At 48.6% G+C, this 19,226-nt stretch overlaps 1 protein-coding gene across 1 annotated transcript in view; it reads left to right on the top strand.

Moving 5' to 3' along the window:
* Positions 1 to 12,788: 12,788 nt before the first annotated feature.
* The window catches only part of LOC144717754 (ATP-dependent translocase ABCB1-like), a 34,161-nt gene continuing 27,723 nt past the window's right edge, over positions 12,789 to 19,226 (top strand). The window contains exon 1 of the mRNA XM_078593381.1: positions 12,789 to 13,341. The gene's annotated coding sequence lies outside the window, so the exon portion shown is untranslated. The remainder of the gene's footprint in view (positions 13,342 to 19,226) is intronic.

Below are 19,226 nucleotides of genomic sequence, written 5' to 3'. Positions count from 1 at the left end.
CCCCATCCCTGACCAACACACTGAATACACACATCGGACACGCGTAGTGTCCTGACGTTGGGTCGCCAGGTAGTCTGGTTTTATTCCAAGGATTCCTTTGGGGAATGTCCAATGATTTCCCGATGCCGATTGGCTCGACCCAGCCGGACAATTTACACCGCAATGCCCCTCAATTGACTTAATAGTGTACGGGTGCAAACATTACCAGGTCAGCTGCGATGAGTCATACATTCCTGAATACAGCATCGGGGGTGGGGGGGGCAGAGTGAAAAGCGTGCGAACAGAAAACAATAGGTCAGGGGAGCTCTGCACGCAGCAAAGCAAGCCTGGCATGTCAGGTTGGTGCACGATTGGCCACGTGGTATCACGTGACCCAGGTCCTTTGAAATTGGATATCAAAAGGTGAGACTGGGGAACGAAGGGGGATCTCGTCTCTTACATCTGGGCCGTGAAGATCTTGGTCAGTCCTCTTTTCACCACATCATCCGTGTGATGCCAGTGACTGCAACGACGAGGTACGAGCAATAGAGCATGGTTCCTTAGGGATGACGCGAACCAAGGGGGCCCAGTTACTCAGTCGGCGGGTGCCAGGCAATGGCAGATCATTGACGATCTCGCCGCCGAGAAGGTCCAGCGGTACTTGACCAGCATGGTGTGGCGGCAGCCAAATCTGAACTGCCCTCGTCCCCCATTTAATACCCTTGTCGAGCGTGTGTTAGAGATTCGCTCATGAGTGCGCACAGTTCCGAGGGTTAGGACGGGAGTGGACCATCGCAAGCATCCTTCCAGAGAAGGGAGAAGAGGAGGAGCTCGCCAGGGCCATAAGAAGGGGGACAATGGAACCCCCGTGACCCAGCGAGGCCACCTCGGGATGTGTGGCAGGTTTACAGACTCAGGATAGGAGATGTTGTAGGGAATGTTACCCAATTACACGAGAATGTGACCAAGCTGCAGTCCACAGTGGAGGTAGTCCAGTCTGGAGGATTAGGCTCCACGATTGGGGGGCTAACCCGGCGATTGTCTCAACTGGAGACAGATTTCGACACATGCGCATTGGGAGGGGGAGGGGGAATGGGCAAGGGGCCTCTTATGGAGCTACCGCCCTTCCCCGTGCGTGCTACCTGTGTGACCGATGGGGGCATCTCGTGCGAGACTGTCCCCTGATCGCCCGCACTAGGCAAAGCGCCAGGGTTAAACCCCAACGCCCCCTAGATAGTGGACCACCTAGGGGTGCAATTGACGCTGCCCCAGCACAAGTAGACAATAATAATAATGGCGAGCGAGTGACCTCCAAGCAGATACCTACAACAACACCTGAGAATGTGGCGACTGCGGGTGACTGGCTGCGGGAGCTACTGGCAGGGATCACGGGGGCCACGTCGCTGGTGGAAGGGCAGGTGAACGGGTGGCATACCCAGATTCTTCTGGACACGGGAGTGGTAGTCTCGCTCATGAGCGCAACACATTGCAGCATAGTCGGGGTCGACTTTGGCCGCCAACAGGCCCCGGACCACGTGTTGTACACTGCAAGTGGACCTGGAATGGGCCTACTGAGGAGAATCACGCTTGAGGTCTGCCTCGGACACCAGGTGTGTAACCAGGAATATTAAGTGTTGAGTGTGTTATGTCACGAGTGCATTGCAGGTACTAACCTCCTGGAAAAGTTGGGGCTCAATGTGCAGCCCCACCAGCAATGCTCCACCATAGAGGGTAGCAGGGAAAGGATCCCGTTTCTGGAACGGGAGCCGGATCACCTTCACTTCGAACCCGGGGCCGCCACCCTGGTGTCAGCCGTTACCATTGGCCCCCTCGCTGAGATGTTGTTGCCGCTGGTGACGGCCCCCACCGACCCCTCTCACCGACAGGTGAGGTAATGTTAACCCCTCACCTGGAGTTGGTGGTACGGTACAGGATTGTGGCGTTGGCTACGTTGGTGAACGCTGATGGGAGCCAGCTGTTTCTTCGAGTCTTTAACCCCCACAATACCTCAGAAAAGTTGCGACGGCGCACCCCAGTGGCAACAGTGCACCCACTACAGGCGCACCACTGAAACAACTGTGTTCGCCCTCTGGGCAGACGACCCTAGCCCCCCGAGGACAACCAGGACCGGGCATGGCGGGTTGGCCCGACTTCCCGAGCTGAGGTCGTTCCCTTGCTCAACGCACTCCAGGTACCGTGGGAGGAATTAACCAAGGTGGAGGCCGATCAGGTGCGGGAGTTGCTGTGGGAATACACCAACGTATTTAGTGAGCATGATTCAGATGTTGGCCGGACGGACCTCGTCAAGCACCAAATTGACATAGGTACGGCCCGATCCACTAAGTTCCTCGCTTACTGAGTGGGTGCGCCCGAGCGGGCCCAGATCAATGAGGTGGTCGCGACTATGCGTCGCGATAACATAATCCAGCCCTCATCGAGCCCCTTGTCCACCCTGGTTGTGCTAGTGACAAAACAGATGGGTTGACATGTTTTGTGTCGATTATCAGAAACTGAACACAGTTACTCTCGACGATGTCTTCCCCATCCCCCGCATCGATGACACTTTTGATAGCCTCACGGGGGCACGATATTTCTCCACCCTAGATCTGGCTTCCAGGTACTGGCAGGTGGAAATGGCAGAGGAGGATTGGCCGAAGACTGCATTGACCACCCCAATGGGACTGTTTGAGTTTCGTGTGCTTCCATTCGGACTCACTAACGCACCCGCGACATTCCAGTGGTTGATGGAGTTGGTGATGCGAGGCTTGCAGTGGGAACAGTGTTTGATTTATCTGAATGACGTGATAGTGTTCAGTAAATCCCTTCCCGAACACTGGTCCAGGTTGTGGGAGGTGTTTCAACGACTGCGAGCAGCCTATCTAAAGCTCAAACCACATTTCATCCTGGACATCGATGCCTGCAGCAGTCGGTTGGGAACAGGAGCCACGGGGGCAGATGACCCAGTGGCTGACACAGCTGCAGGAGTATAAACTGCAGATAATAAAAGAGATGCAGACTGAGGTCCCGGGAGGCCGCCCAGTGGGCACGGACCCCACACCCATGGGCCTGGTGGGACATTGGCTGCGCATTTCCCAGCTTGGACAATGAGCAACTACTACAGGCACAGCAGCAGGACCTAGGCCTGGCAGATGTCGAGGCGGCCCTTCAGGAGAAGGAGACCACCTTACAGGGTCCCTGGAGTGGGTTGCACTCCCGGTTGTGTGTGAAGGATGGGGTGGTAAGGGAACTAGCTAAAGCCGGGCAGCCGGGGTGTATTTGTGTTCTCGCCCAGGTGGGACCCCAGCTGCTGTGGCTGGTGCACAACCACCTGCTCGGGGGCCATGACGGGGAACGGCGCACCCGGGAGACCTTTCGTCGCCAATACCTTTGACCGAAGAAATGGCCAACTGGGTACAGGGCTGCCATGCTTTTTAACAGTGTGGGCAGAAACTGGCACGATATCAGGTACCCTTGAGGCCATTCGACATCAGCCGAGCTAACCAGCTGGTCGGAGTCGACCTACAGAGTCTGGTCCCACGATCCCACCGAGGCAACCGATAAATACTCATGGCTGTGGAATATTTCACTCGTTACCCAGTGGCAGTGGCCATCCCAGATAAGACAGCCCTTGTGGCTTGTGGTCACCTGGGCGTTTATTGAGCATTATGTGCTTAAACATGGGATTCCAGAATGAGTCATTACAGACCAGGGTAGTGAGTTCGAGGCAGAGTTATTTCAGGTGCTGTGCTGGGAGTTCGGAATCCAGAAGGACCGAACCACAGTGTACTACCCCTAGGCAAATGGTATGGTGGAGCGCATTAACCAGACCCTGGCCAGGAAGTTCCAGCGCATGGCAGCCACCAATCAGCAGGATTGCGATGAACACCTCCCCTACACCCTGTTTGCCTAAAACACCATGGTACACACATCGACTCGGCATTCCCCCGCCGCAGCCAGAGGAGGGGAGCCAGCCCATGGAGCACCTGATGGAGACCCTGCGTGTGGCCCATTGCCGGGCCTACCAGCATGGGGAGGCCGCCCACCAGCGGCAAGAGCAGGGCACCCGTCACCATGTGGAGCCCCCCTTTTACTCGGCGGGCTCTAAGGTGTAGCTGCATACCCCGCATGTAGGGCCCGGACAGGTGGAGAAACTAACCACCTACTGGCGAGGACTCCGGACCGTGGTGTGGTAGATCTTCCCCTCGACGGTGCTAATTCAAGGTGGGGAGAGGGGTCGGGAGACGGTGGTAAACATACGCCGATTGAAACCCTGGAAGCGACCCCTTCCAGGGAGGTGCCCGCCTCTCGTGTGCCTTGAAACCCCAAACCCCCCATGCCCTCCATACCTGACGGCTTCACTCCATACATGGGCCCCGCTAGGCCTGAGCCCCCAGCGGACCCAGGCCCAGCAAGGAGGCGGTGGGCACGGTGGCACCTAAACCCCTCCACACCTGAGTTTGTTCCCCAGACAGGTGACGTTGAAGAGCAGGAGGAGCCTCTGGAATGGAGGCGGAGACCACCACCGGGGCCTCGTGAAGCTGAGCCATTAGCAATGAGAACTGGGTGGACCCTGCGGACTCCGCGGCGCTACCTGGTTGGAGCGACCCAGGCGAGGTGCTCCAATCAGCCCGGGACGGGGACAGGCACCTCGGGGGGATATGTGGTGCCACGTCCTCGAAGCCACTCTGCACGCGCCGCGACCCCCCCTGACCTCACACTGAATACACACACATCTCACACACACAGTGTCCTGACGTTGGGTCACCTGGCAGTCGGGTTTTAATCCAAGGATTGCTCTGGGGAATGTCCAACGGTTTCCCGATGCCAAGAGATTGGCTCGACCCAATAGGACAGTTTACATCGCAGTGCCCCTGAATTGGCTTGATAGTGTATGGGTGCAAAAAGATTACCGGGTCAGCTGCGATGAGTCATACATTCCTAAATACAGCGTGGGGGGGGGGAGTGAAAAGTGCAGGAAAATAAAACAATAGGTCGGGGGAGCTCAACACATGCAGCGAAGAAGCAAGCCTGGCATAGCCACAGGTAGGCGCACGATTGGTCGTGCGGTATCACGTGACCCAGGTTTTTTTAACTAAGGGGGATCTCGTCTCCTACATCTGGGTCGTGAAGATCTCAGTCAGTCCTCCTCTCTTGGCCACTCACAGCATCCGTGTGACGGCAGTGACTGCAGCGACGATATACGAGCAATACAGCGTGTCCCTTAGGGGCCGTCCATAAATGACTTCACGTGATTTTGGACGATTTTTGACCCCCCCCCCTCGTCACATGGCGTCACAAAAAATCAGACCCCCTTTCAAATATGACGTCACAAAGCCCTGCCACCCCCCCCCCCCCAAATAAAACATGCTTCAAATCGCTTTCAACTATTGTCATTGTAGTGCGTATTTAATGTGCCGCTGCATTCTGATGTAGGAGAAAACATTTATCATAAAGTCTATTTAATTAATTAACGTGTTGTCTATATTTATTTAAAGTTGCGCATTTTGATGTGACGTCACATTTCTCAACCGCCCACCCCTCGTCCCCCCCTCCCAGGTGCGTGACGTCATTTATGGACGGCCCCTTAGGGATGGCGCTTACCAAGGGGGCCCAGTTACTCGGTCGGCGGGTGCCAGGCAAGGGCAGCCCGATGCGGTGGAGGAGGGAAAAGAATGGGCGGACGTTGTGCCCTACCTTCCCCATTGAGAGCGGCGGGGTAGACGTCGGGCCCCACAACTACAATGTCTCGGATTTACATCTGTTTTCCAGTGTATGTGTCCCCTTTTCTGTCTCTCAATGTAAATTGTTTGTTTTCATGCTTCCTGGTATTCGGCTTTTATTTTATTGGTTGGTGTACATGTTTCTGATTTATTAGATCACAGCAGATAATATGCACTGACATTTTCTCTTCAGACACATTCGGATATACTTTTCATTATCAATTATTGGTTTTCAAAAGCACCCCAAACTTCTCCCGCTTACCTCTATATATCATTTTTATCCTAGTCCACCTTACTATTCATCATCAGCAGCCCTTAATCACTGCTAGATGAAGACCTCCCCATGCCATTGCCATCTCCCATCACCCTGTGAAGCCACAATCTATCTCCACACGTGCCGATCTCATCCCTCCACTTCTACTGTTGTTGCCATTCACTCACCTATCTCGTCCATCTGCCATCGTTCCTCGAGTGATGTCATGCCGAAGCTTGCTTTTCTTACATCAATATGGCGGTACGACTGCAAAAATGTGGTTCAGCAAACCTGGAAAAGTGTCCAAGTTAAAATATTTCAAAAGCGTACACTTTATGTTAACAAAAAAAAGTTTATGGTTAAGTGGTACTCATTACCGAATGTTTCCCGCCTTACCAACTCTAGCATGAGCGCCAGTTTTTTTCTGTCACGCGAACTCGAGCTATGCAGAAAAATTGCTTCGCGTATTATCGAGCATGTTTAAGAGTCGTGTAATTAATAGTTTTTCATGCATAAAAGCCCAGTACACAGCTTATGGCATAAATAAATTCAAAAGGAGAATTGTACTAGACTGCAATGTAGCTTTAGGCTTTAAGAAAATAATGAAAGTGTTTGAAAGATGCATCAATTACATAATGCACTCGACCAACTCCATACGAATGCTGCGTGAATGACGGGAGATTATTCTCCTGAGATTGTAACAGCACGCTTGGCATATTCGAGAAGATGGAGGTTGTATTCTTTGAACACTGTATTCTGTTGAACTGCAGTTAAAGGTGAAAAAATGGTGTTGTAATTCAACGCAAACGTGATAACATGCTCTTTGAGCACACGCACAAAGACTCATTTTTTTGTAATATTTCAAGCTACGTAATTTTATCATTTAGACTGGGTGACTTTATGGGGTCAATTGATTCCTACCTGATCCAAACCCGTTCACACACAATGGCCATTGTCAACTGAAGGGGTTCTGTCCTCATAAGTAACATGTTTAAACGCGCTCCACTGCTACTCATATCGACCATCAAGGTTGAATAGCAGAGCCTGGACAATTAATTTGTTAAACCCCCATGGGGAACTAGTCAAGCCAAGAGTTGGATACGATTCACAAGTCAGAAGTGAGACAGCGCGAGTGAGTGTTGGGTGGACCATTGCCAATTCTCGCACTTTCTCATCCAACTCGTGCAACCATTGGGTGAATGGCTGCTCCACGCATATGTAAGTTGAAATTCAATGGCAACCAATTACAAGGGAATGGGGTGTCGTGTTGGCACTGAGTGCTGTCCACTCGGTGCTTGATTTTCAAAACGCAAGCCAGGTAAGGCGAGTGGGTGACCTCACATCAATCCGTTTTTCATCAAGATTATGCACACCTGGCTTGTGACATCGATAAGTAAAATAGCATTGTTTCAGGTGTTGCTGCTACCAGCAACGCTACTGGAGACCACCTCTGTGACTGCTTATATCAGGGAACGGCAACCTGCAGCTCCGGAGCCACGTGTGGCTCTATGGCTTCTGCCTTGTGGCTCTTTGGCTTCTGCTTTGTGGCTCTTTGGCTTCTGCTTTGTGGCTCGTTGGCTGCCCCCTTGTGGGGCAGCCATTTAAAAGAAACGTAAATCTTAAACATAATTACATAATTTTACGTAAATAATGTCGTTATGTAATGCCTTGGTGACAAAATAGTCAAACTGTATTGTGAACTAAGGGAGACATAAACCAAATAGACAGTTTATTCCGTAACTTATTTTGTTTATTGAAGTCAGAATGTGTTTGTCATCTGTTCTATACCTGCTGCTGTGTTTGTGTACAAGTGTAGTGGGTTCACAGGCGACAGAGACGGTGTAGTCGAGGCATACTATTTATTATAACTTTACACTCGGCACAGGGCAACGTATACAACACTGAAGGGGTAATGGCCCCTTCACCCATACTGGACTGGGATACACCCCTAGGCTATCTGCCTAACTGGTCTGCTCCCAGGTCCTCCGCTAAGGGTGCTAGGGGAGGCTATCTGACCCGGCCCTGGTCAAGGCACAGGTCACGACACCCAGCCAGACAGACACGGCTCTTAGAAGAACATCGGCTCTGAGGATCTGGGGCCGCGCCACTGGCTTTCTCTGCTCGGTCCTGAGAAGGACGGCGAGTCAGAGGAGTTCCAGGGCCTATCTGCCGGTCTTCAGTCTTCACTGGTACTTCACTCGTTAGCTCCCCAACACTGAACCACAAGCCCTCTCGCTCCCCGCCTTTTATACCAATTTGCCACCGAGGGGTGGGGCTGTGTGGGATCCCAGCATCCCTCCACAGCCCCCAGGGGGTAACCGTTTGCGGATGTGGATGTGGACACCCCTGTGTGTTTGTCCGTTTCCCTCCCGTAACACCGCTATACAAGCAACTCTGCGTGTGATGCCACTCTCAAAGACAAAAATAAAACAACAAATCGCTCTTCTTCTTTGAAACGTTGGCTTTCAGATACTGGCAGGGGTGCAGAGATGCGGTTCGGAGCATGCTTGTGTAGTGACTGAGAATGTCACTGTGTCACTGTGTGGTGCCGGGCCTGCGAGGCCACGGCGGGATGTATACTGTTGTGTGTACACCCCGGACACGGGGTGTAGTACCAGCCCTAGTGGGGGCTTTGGTGAGCGCTGGTTAAGCGCGGTGGAACCACGCATAGCGTGCGCTGTGGGCTCCAGTTGAGAGAGCAAGAGAGTGTCAGCCAGCTAGGGTTACTTTGGGGGCATGATACTCTGGCTGACCTGGGGACATGTGACCGGATGATACTGGAGGGGGGACATCGGTGGAGGGGGCCAATGGATGGTCACATGGTCTGGGAAGAACTCTCGAGAGCCTTCGGGCAAGGGCGAGAGAGATCGAGAAGGTGGGCGGGGCGAGAGACGGAGCCAGCACCAGCCCGGCCCGATATAAGGGGGCCCTGTGAGGGGCTCGGGGTTCTTACTGTTGGAGAGGCAGGAGATCCATGTCAAGCTTAAAGAAGCCTTCAGCTACGCAGTCCAGGCGTGGCCGCAGCGGACCTCGGGGCTGTTGCTGGAAGTGGGTTCCCCGTCATGCTGTTCAAGATCGTCGTTACCATCTCGTCGCCATCATGCTGTCATTCGTCGCCATCGTCGCTGCTGTCTTCACTCAATATTGCGCTGCTAGATGGTTGTTGGCTGTCTCCGTCAGCGCCATCAGTGTTAGACGGCTAGAGTTGTGTTTAGGCTAGCGACTGTAGAGTGTGTACCCACGTAGGATATGTATTATTCCGATGGTGTTCGTTAATTAAAGGAAGTGTCTCCAAGTCTTACTGTCTCCGAGTTAGTCACTAAACTTGTATTAAACCAATGGTTTCATAAATAAATACATCACTGACAGAAGGCAATGTGGCTGATGTTATGTGTAAAACATTTTTTGTGTGATTGTAGTGTGGTGTTGCCTGCGTATTTATGGGGAGACCATAGGTGGGTGAAGGCTGAACGTTACACTCCAGAAATGTTGCAACACGGTGCAATAAGGGAATGAGTCAGTGCTTAGGCACGTTACTGTTGTCATCGCGAGAGTTGTATTTTAAATGAGACATTATTACTGCTCTTTCCGGCTAATTAAGGTTAAAAAAATTAACCTTTAATTAGGTTATTACAGTGTCAATGAACAGTGAACTTTTAATACATTTATAAAGTAAAGCCGTGGTTGTGGCTTATGCCCAGCCAACTGGTCGGCCGCCGGGTCCTGTGGCGCCTCCAGTAGTACAACGAGTGGGAGAGGGGATCTTGGCGCCGGCAGCCCCCCCATAGGGAGCCGGCGCAATACCTCCTGGAGCGCCCTCTCCACGCGGACAATGCGGTCCTGCATGGGGTCCGGGCCCCCTGGTGCTGCTGCTCCCGCGAGCAGACTCTCTTGTTGCCCTGGCCCTGGGGGGATCTCCGGGGGGGGGGAGGGGGTCCCCGGCCCCTGCTTCCTCTTCCATTGGCTCTTTTCCACGGAGGTTGTAGCCATTGTCGGAACCACCGCTGCCACCCGATGTAAAGTAGAGCCGACACGAGGTTGCAGGGGTTTCGTCCTTCATTTCTTCCCGCAGTCCAAACTTGCTTCCAGCCTTCTCCGTCCGTTCCCCGCCAGCTCTCCCCCTTGCCCCCCTCCTTTACTTAAGACATGCTATATGGTGATAATAAAAACGAGACCGTCATATATTCACAATTTTCATCCCATTTTTGGTATCAGATAACCGTAAGCCGCATGCCATTTTTAAATCCTACGGTAATTGGCTACATTCGCCCTAACTTAATTTAATCATGATCTTTGCAGCTCGTGTTGTCGTTGCTTAATGTTTCCAATACAGTGCTGGAAAATGTTAATGAACATATTGTAATACTGCACACACTATATATGAAGTCACCAGTTATCAATGCGCAAGTATAAGTACATTGCTTGTACTACAACACAAATGCAGTTTCTTTGTTAAAACATGGTGTTGAGGCTTATCGTTAGATGTCGTAAGAGCATTATTGTGTAAGATGTCAAGGTTCGGTGTTTTGGAGTGATGCAATATTCAAGCAAAAACACGGATATGAGCCCTTACTTGACATCTTGTCAATTATTAAACTGAGCTGGACATGTTGGTCACCAACAATTGTGTATGTGTGAAGGAAGGTGATGAATGTGATTATTAGCGAACTCCACTTTGATCTCAACAACCTGACACAAAATACTCATCCAGTCCTTATACTGTATAATTCAATACAAAGGCAGACCGTATACTCCTTCAACGCTCATACTGTACTGGAATATTCCATCCCAATAGGCCGTGTGGCTGATGGGATTTGTCCAGAAAAATATACTTGAGTTTGTTTTGATGTGGATGGACAGATATAGAGGTGAATTGTCTGTTTATTTGTTTTCAAAGAGTTGAGTTATATTCCTGGCCACGTTACATAATTGTGGGTATTGAGTCTCAGTGCCTTTGTGTGTGGTGCAGTGGTTCTTACACTGAGCTATGAACTTGTTGACCTGGGTTTGATTCCAAACCATTAACAACAGTGGCAAGCGGTTTCAAACCATGTCCTGTTTAGCTTGTTGCACTACCCCCGCACTTCCGATTAGCACGGTTGGCAACGTACGGTGCGAAAGAAGTTAAACATACGGTACATATCCTAGGGCCGACTTGGTCTTAAATTAGTATCTAGTGCCATAAGTATGTACTAAAAAGATTAAGGTCGCTATAATTGTTACTGACTACACGAATCTCTCATGCACCTCATAAAGTGCTTACTAACAGTTCTTGCCCTTACGTTCTGCAAGGCTGCAATGTGTTTGTCGTTGGTACAATGTATTTATATATTATATCGAAGTATTTCCACATAATATATGTTGACATATATTCAAAACCGGTGAAAGTACATTCACATTTTAGCAAACAGTACTTCTTGATGATATGAGGTTCTTCAAGGCTGACCTGCACTTTTCCTCTATGTGTTGTAGCGTATTCACGTCAGAAGCATATAAATATGTAGTAAAACTATGCAAGAAACGCATCTAACCACAAATGTATTCATAACCACAATTGTACCATAAAGTCAACATGATTTATGGCAGTTGATTAGCATTGATTCAAGAAAGCCTGAGTGTGCTGATAAGACAGGTGGTGTTGAAGCCGGTCCAGTGTTTGCTGATTCTGAATCAATACTGTTTAAATGTTAGTCCCAGAAGGCTGTTGGGCCGATGGGTTGTGTAATACATAATCTTAGATTGTATGTGGAGTGACAGATATATAAAGAAGGCAGATTGTCTGCTTATAATCTATGTGTTATATTCTCCATAACGATGCCCATGATTATGTTGTGATGTGGTGAGAACGGCCTATGATGATTGATTACACATTCACTCGTGGATTCACCAAAGCTGATGGTGGCGACGTGTGTTTTTTGGGAGAGGTTGGTTTGGTGGGTAGCTTGATTTGGCCAGGAGTACCGTGGTACGGATAATCTTTTATGGACAAAACTGAAATTTCGCAGGCACGACCTAGTTACAATAATAGTGCTACAGTCACCGAAGCCTATGAATCTAGTCATTTTACATTTGCTGTTTGGAGTTGAGATAAAGATGACAGCGCGCATGCAGTGCTCATGGACATGAAAAGGTGGTAAACATTTCAAAACTTTCATTAATAACAGGTCTACCTAAACTTCGAACATCTTGCACAAGTCCTGCTTTAGAGTCATATTTAATCATTATGACACCTTTAGCTAAAGCGTAGTTGAATTGTGTATAAGTATAACTTAACACATACACTAGAATTGTTGCTGAAATATATGTATTCAGTGGTATAGTCAAACCTCGTTTTTACTCATCTATTAGTAATCTCCAAATCCTAAATTATTATATAATAAATCAAAGACTGCAAATACATGTCTAATAATGATAAAAAAAAAAGATAAATCATACCCTCCAAATACATTTAACTTTATCTTAAGTAACATTTACTACTGTACAAGGGATTGGGACATTGATTGCGGAGATGAAGCGATGAAATTATCTTCTGTGCAGGCCCTTTGGTGATTGCATCGCAGGATCGTTAGGGACGGCAACGGATTTGAGAGGCAATCACCCAGCAGTGAGATTGACTATGGCTGGCGATAATGAAATGTGTAGAAAGAGGCCAGGATTACACGTGTCATAAAAAGCCAGGAAACTCCGTCAGGGGTAAGGTATGAACTGTCAATTCGTCACGTGACCGCGACAGCCTGACGTATACCTCTCAGTCTTGGAGGTTATCAAGTCCGCCTGTGTCTTTAAAAGACAAAGGCAACCGGCCGTGGTGCTGGCCACCCACCACCATTTGGTGTGCCATACCGGCCTTTATAGGTGTTCGCTAATCGCACTTGCCCTCCAGTCCGTGGAATGATATAGGGGGAATCTCTGTCTGTTTGTTTCCGTGTGTGTGTATACACACACGCGTGTTGTAGAAGCATCAACAGTAGCCACCACCAACGCCAGCTCGCATAACCAAATTTGGCCAGAAGAGAGAAAGACGCTCGCCAAAGAAAGGGATTGGTGTGATTCTCTAGGAGCTTGGTGGTTGTGGTAGCGTCCAAGTATCTAGCGACCTTTGCTGCCGACGAGGCAGGGATGCGGGTTAATGGTTAACGCGGGATAGGTGTTTATTTTAAAAGCTGCTCGCCCGCGTCCCCACACCGCCAGACGGAGAAGCGACACCGCCGCCAACAGAGGCGAAAAATCGGACGCCCAAGAAAGACTCCGTCCGAGCCATCTATCCAACAACGTCTTAGCGTTCGGTCGACTACCGCTGTAGTAGTTGGGAGTTGGTGGTGAGTGACGAGGGGAGGGCGAGTCGAGGAGGAGGCAAACAATCAGCCGGCGTCTCCGCAAGTGGTCTGGGTGAGTGGCACCAAGACCGTTCGTGAACCTCAGACAACGCGGGTGCGCAATTAACACTCAACTTGCACGACAACGCGCGCAGTGAACAGAGTTCGAACTCCGTGTCACTTGACCACAGTAACTTTGGTTGGGGGAGGGGTGGCGGTGGGCTTTTGGTTGGTAGTGATGTGTGCGCGTATAAGAACGAACTAAACATTACGAGCTATACACACGCTCGTGTGTCTCTTATAAAGGCCCATTGCTCGAAACCGAATCCTGTCGGGATATTTCGGTTTAAGGTTTTTACATGATTAAATTGCGATCGAAGTGGAATTTATATTTTAAAAAATATATATATATACTGTATATACATTTTTTTAAGATTGAGGAATCGTGTCAGTCACGTAGATAGATGTTTTTTTTTAATAAAGTGAATAAAAATACAAATAATAAACACTAATGTACCCTCAAAAGCGCTCAGATACCAGTCAGCAACATCAGTAAGAATGAGCGTTTTAAGTTATCTCAATTGAAAAAGAGGAATGACATTTCCAGGCTAACAGCTACCATGTGCGAATAGGTAGCTGTTAGTGATATAGGGAATTCCTGTGTCCCACCTGTGCTCGATAATGGTTCAATTGAACTCCAGTTTGTATTTTACCAGGTCAGAAGTCTGTATATCAATGTCGACACATGACAATTCACATATCCAGTAACCTGCTGCTCTTGACAACCTCATGCTGCCTTCTTACCTTCAAGAGAATAAACATGTTCCGGATATTGAAGTGCACGTGTGTGTGCATATTTGTCTATATGTGGGCAGTGGTAGTATGATGGTTAGCGCACTGCGACCCGAGTTCGATTCCCACTCAGGGCCAAAACCAGTGACGATTATCTTAATCGGTTCTGGGCCTCCCCTATGTCGACTCAGCCTCAAATGAGTACCTGATGCATTGTGTACACATCGCCACAGGGGAGGTAAAGGCGTCCCGGCATGGTGCTGGCCACCCACCACCCTCGTGTGCCGTGCTGGCCTTCATAGGTGCTCAGAACTTTCCCCAACAGATTGTTAATGCGAAACTGAGGATCTTTGTATTTGTCTACATTGATCATTACAAAACTGCATGACATCAACGAACTTGGCTGCGTTCTTGTTGGTTCACCACAGTGGTAGGTGCAGGCACCTTAACTGTTGTACTTTGGAACATATGTTCTAACGCAGTGATTCTCAACCAGGAGAGGTATGACATTGTTTCAAGAACTACATGACCTTTAATTTTTTTTCAAAATTCGATGGAAAAGTTCCATAGAAATTGGAGTAGAAATTGGCCTTATAGTGGGAAGTGGAAAGCTATAAATGTACTGAGCTATCAGGCGCGGAGTCTGCAGTTGTGTTGGAGTTGCTGAGGACCATCTTTGTGGGTGACTTCAACTCATGGGTACATCTCGTGGGCAACGGCCAGGCTTCAGAACTTTGGACTCCATGTGATCAATGGGGTTTTCCCAGTATGTTGCGGGTAGCCCGCATGAACATTCTTATCTTCTCCCCCCGATTTTCACGCAGGGTATGGCATTCAGATACATGAAATTAACATTCTCTGCATAGTCTCGCCATGTCATAGTACAGTACATACTGACTGTAATCAGAGGACTCTCAGATATAGAGTGGTGGGTCATTTAACATTTATATCTGTCCATATAATTCAAATGAACCTTCTTTGTGGTTCCTAGACACTCTCAAGAGCCAGTACTCCATCCCCACCTCCCTTGATAACGATGAACTGCGGGCATAACCAGCTTATGTCCTCAACCATTGCCAAACTGGCTCTCAAAATGGTTAGTAGTCCTTGTTCGCTGATCCTTTAGCATCTCATGGTTTAAAGGGCAATATAGGGTGTTGTAAAAAAAACGGTGTAAAGAGAAGAGCATTTCTGGAGAATATTCAAGATTGTTCATGGTCGGTTAAATAAAAAAAGTAATTCTCCAAAGATAATATATCTTCTTCATGTGGAGATTAATCTTGCCAAAGAACCATCGAGTAAAATTGTCCCAGATGGTGGACAGCTTGATTCGTCTGGTCTGCATAATCTGTCAATTAGAATCATTACTTGAGTGCTGTGACCTGATCAGAGCAGGTATTATTCCATAGTTAAAACCAGTCCTTTTGCCCCTTGACACCATAGCATATCTTGTCGTGGAGGATCCATACTTATTTCTCCCTGAAGGAGTTGCTGTTGAGTTTGAGAACCATGGCCTGTAGTGAGGTCCTGCATCCCTCTTCGTTGGTAAAACAATGAGGGCAGGTATCATGTCAATTTTTTTTGTATTATCCCACATCCCTGTGAGAGGGCAATGTGTTACCGAGTGTTCAAAAGGCATGAAACCTTTGCTCAAGAAACTAAGGTTAGCGAATCATGCAATAGAACATTATTGCCCAACTGTGACCCTCCTCTTCTTGGTGAAGGTAACTGAAAAGACAGTGACTCGGCAATTTTAGCGTTGCTTCGAAGGTTGCTGCTCTTTTCATATCTCTCAGTCGGGTTTCAGTCCGTTTCATAGAATGGCGGATGATTTTCTCCAGTTGATGGACAAGGGTGAGCTGCGCAGGGTAGTGATCCTAAACTTCTTAGCTGCTTCTGACACCATTGGTCACTGGATACAGATGGCCTGAAGAACCTTGCGGGAAGAGGGGAAACTACCTTACAAAGGATTTCCTAATTTCTTCCAGGCACAGAGCAAAACATTGGTTTTGGTTGCCTACTCATATGCTTGTGTAGTGGTGTAACGCGTGCAGGGTTTGCAAACAGCAGTTGCATTATGTACGGGGTTGCAGACAGTGAGGTCAGCTAAGGATAAACTGGTGCAGGCAGGTGGCCTGGGTGACAGCAGACAGAGAGACGCCAGCAATTAGAGAAAGAGGCAGTGGTTGGATGACTACAAATGCAAACGCGGAGGCGCCATAGAGGCGAGAGATAGTGGCGATGAGGGGGAGAACACGTGCAAGAGGCGTAGGGAGGACGCCGGCTTAATGAGGGCCATCTGGGGGCACTGACTGAGGAGGGGGATAAAAGGCGAACGTGTGAGGCATAGGAGTTGAGTTGGTTGGAGTGAAGACAAGAGTGAATTCAAGAGAAGTCCGGGACCCCGCTCTCCACACTTCGTCCTCTCCAGCGGTGTTGGCTGATCCCCCACTGGAGACAAGGGCAAGATTGGAGGAGTGAGGGTAGACATGCTAGCAGTAGAGAGGCTAGCGGAATGCTAAGTGTGAGTGTGATAAGGCTAGCAGTAGAGAAGCTAGCATAGTATATAGCAAGCTAGCGGAATCCTAAGTGTGGGTGTGATAAAGCTATCAGCAGAGGAGCGAGCGGAGTGTATAGTGAGAGGCTGGTAATGGAGAAGCTAGCAGAGTGTATCATGAGAGACTAGCAGTAGAGAAGTTAGCGGAGTGTATAGTTAGAGACTGGCAATAGAGAAGCTAGCAGAGTGTATAGTGAGAGACTAACAGTAGAGAAGCTAGCGGAGTGTATAGTGAGACTGGCAATAGATAAGCTAGCAGAGTGTATAGTGAGAGACTAACAGTAGAGAAGCTAGCGGAGTGTATAGTGAGAGGCTGGCAGTGGAGAATCTAGCAGAGGGCAACGTAGCAGGCTGGCGGAGCGATAGAGAGCGAGCGGAGCGTAGCAGACGAGCAGTAAAAGAGTTGCGACGGAGACGCGTGGTGTTGAACGCGTAGAGCTCTGTACGAATAAAGTGACACAGGAGAAAATAAGAAGTTGTCCATGTGAAATAACACCACTACACTTGTACTCCCACACCATTTAGTGTGGCTCAGGGCTGTGTACTGTCACTGCTCTGGTTCAACGTATAAAGCAGGCCACTTGGTGATACACAGATCTGTGTCTCGTTCACCTTTTTCCAGGGGGTGCGTTCTCCGTCTTATTTTGACTGAGGTCACTACCTGGATGGCCACTAATTATGTGGGTTTGAACCCTGACAAGACAGAGGGGATAGGTGTGGGTTTGGAGAGGAAGTTGTAAGTTTGGCAAGGCCGAGTTGAAGCTCCAGTTATTAGTGGGGTTAGGCCAGCCCATATCAAGTTAGTAATCTCGGAGTGATTTTTGATCAGTCCATGTCCATGGAAACCCGGGTCAATGTGATGGTCAGAAATTTAATCTTCCAGCTCCGATTACTCCAGATCTTGAAAACTTAATCCATGCCTTCATGCCGAGTAGCCTGGACTACAAAAACGCGATTTACCTAACAGCTACCACTGTGCCTGCTCCGGATGCTGCAGGTACTGCAGAACGTGGTGGCACGTTTGCTCAAGTGCATGGGACGCTGAAAGTATATTATGGCCACTCTCCGTGCATGGCACTGGCTTTAATTTAAGTTGCCGATACAATCCAAAGTGATCACTATGGCATATTGCGCAATGTGGACCCTATGTAGTTGCTTAAGCATGTCTGTACACCTGCCCTAGATAGGAGTTTATTATTTAACTGCTATGGCGTGCCTATACCTTCCGAGGTTCACTGAACTCATGGTCGGAGGACATGAGCTTTTTCCATTGCTGCCCCTAAACTATGGAAGTCTTTGCCTGTCTCTGGAGGTGTGGCTCACACCGAACTTACGGCGATCTTCTAGCACTGTGGGACTTTCCTTTTTGTCAAGCCTTTCCTTTCTGTCCAACTTTTCCACTCCTGTTGTTTTTGCAGGTCCCCAAGATGTCAGGGGTCCTGATTTTTTTATTAATATCTTGTGAAGTGTGTTGTAGCCCTCATATACATTTATAGACATCAAACGCACTCCCTGTTGTGCAAGTCACCTCCTACCCCTGCCCCCCACTGACTCTGAACAGCTCCCACAATTGTCATATCAATAGTAGTGACCAGTCGGAATTCCTCTCAGTCATGAACTCTATGAGAACTGAGAAAAATAACTTTTCAAGGGGGGCATATTTATAGACATCAAATGCACTCCCTGTTGTGCAACCAAACCCCTCTCGTTGCCCCCCCCCCCCCACTGACTCTGACAAGCTTCCAAAATTGTCGTAATAGTGGTGACCAGTTTTATGAACGCTATGAAAACTGTGAGAAGGGACTTTTCAATTTAATTTTTCAAGGGAGGGTGGGGGGTTGCATGTCATGTTTCATTTGCTGTTAGGGTGGACATGGCCCATGACAGATTGAGACACGATGGTCAAAAGTGCACTGTGTCTGGGACACTGTTACAGTGAAAGTTTCACAGCATTTTCTATTTAATTGTCTTGAGTCAAGTATACATTCTTAAAGCTTTAACCACCCTTCTCAAGTATTGGTCTCTGTTTTGTAAGCAAGATGCGTACATATGAAAAGGCCACTATAATTATAGTGTTCTTTTGTGTAATACCGCATGCATGGTCATGCCATCACTCCACATACAATCTAGAGCTAGCATGGTTAAACAAAAAATGTATTGGCTTCTTTTTTTGTGGTCGATTACTCGAGCCCCTTTGAAAATGTTGGTAGCACGAAGGCGGTAAAACCCCTACAGGCTGCGTCCAGTGTGTTGGGGCTGATGATGCCGATGATATTGCACAATACTGTCACCTGTGAGAAAAGAGGTGACAGTTTTTTCTAAATATTGTCCTGTTATTCGATGAGTTGGACAACACGACTAGTCCAGCTCTGATAAAATATTTGCTTTATCAGTCTTATCCACAATCACAGTATTCATATTTCTAAAAAAAATTATAAGTGTTGACCACATATGCAAAATGGTCTGGATATGGAATATGAAGTTTTAATCACATATTCACCAAAGGATGTGCAGTATACGCATAGGAATCATCGCAAAGGCGATTATAATATCTTGGTCCCTCTCCCATTTTCAATGGCAACCGCTATCATGGTTTCTTGTGCAATACA

The sequence above is a fragment of the Lampetra planeri genome, chromosome 1 (assembly GCF_965212315.1).
Source record: "Lampetra planeri chromosome 1, kcLamPlan1.2.h2, whole genome shotgun sequence".
NCBI classification, from domain to species: Eukaryota; Metazoa; Chordata; class Hyperoartia; order Petromyzontiformes; family Petromyzontidae; genus Lampetra; species Lampetra planeri.
The sequence above is the reverse complement of the archived record's forward strand: the minus strand, read 5'-3'. Positions and strand labels throughout refer to the sequence as shown.